We start from the raw sequence: 1044 nt of genomic DNA, 5'->3' as shown, positions 1-1044 counted from the left end.
GGGACAGGTTCAGGAGATGCGGACCCCTGGATGAAGGAGAATGGGGTCACAGAAGCACCTTCAGTAGCGGGATTCCACCTTGGCTTTAACCAAAGCTGCCTCTGTAGGTTTACTAGAGGGCACTGCTCCAGGAACCCACAAGGCTCCTGTTCTAGTCAGTCTGTCCCCTGAGAATTCTATGGAAGAAGTTAGAGGCAACCTTAGACTGCAGTGTGCCAACCCTTCCTGGTGTGTACTGGGGTGGCAGCAGGGGCTGCCAGTGGGGAACCTCTGTTCTGGGCTCTGGTGGTCTTCTCAGTTTACACTGAGGATCATCCTGACAACCCTGACAAGTCCTGGGCCCCCTCTATTCTATCGCTGTACGCTGATACCTCAAACCAAAGCCAGAGACCCCAGAGGAAGGAGTAAAGTAGTTCTTTACGCCCTGGCCCTCTTAGGGGTCACCACCTGAGAGCTAGTGGAGTCCTCTCCTTTATGGTCTGTTTTGATCCTCATTTCTCATTCAGGGTACTCACTCACTGGGCCGCTAGGTAGTGCCTGGTACACTTCCCTTCTGCTCACTGGTAGCGGGATCCTCACTCTAAAGATCTTTCTCAGATTAGGTATCAATAAGTGAAGGTGAGCGTCAGCCTGGCTGCCCGGCCCTGAGACTTTAAGTCCTGAGTGGACACGTGGCGATCTGATTTTTTGCTGTTTTTCAGTGGCCAGTGGTTCCCTGTTCCATCAGCCCCTGCTCCCCCCCCCCGCGCTCCTCCCCCCCCCCCAATTCTGCTCCACCTCCGTTTCCCCCTCCTCCCCTCTGGCCTCCCCCTTGCCTGTGCTCTTCTCCCACCTGCTTCCCCTCCCGTCCCCCCTCCCCCCCACACCCCACTGCTGCTCCTCCCCCTCCCCACTGTACCCTCCTACTCCCTCTCCCCCTGCCCCCTTCCACTCACCCTGGTCATCCTTCCACTGCTGGCACCCTCCCCACCTCCCCCTCCCAAAACCTGGCCCGCCCCCCTGCTCCTCCCCTTCCTGCTCCACTCTCCCCTCACCCTCCCTTTC

Source organism: Suricata suricatta, chromosome X (genome assembly GCF_006229205.1).
Source record: "Suricata suricatta isolate VVHF042 chromosome X, meerkat_22Aug2017_6uvM2_HiC, whole genome shotgun sequence".
Classification (NCBI taxonomy): Eukaryota; Metazoa; Chordata; class Mammalia; order Carnivora; family Herpestidae; genus Suricata; species Suricata suricatta.
Note: the sequence above shows the minus strand (reverse complement) of the source record.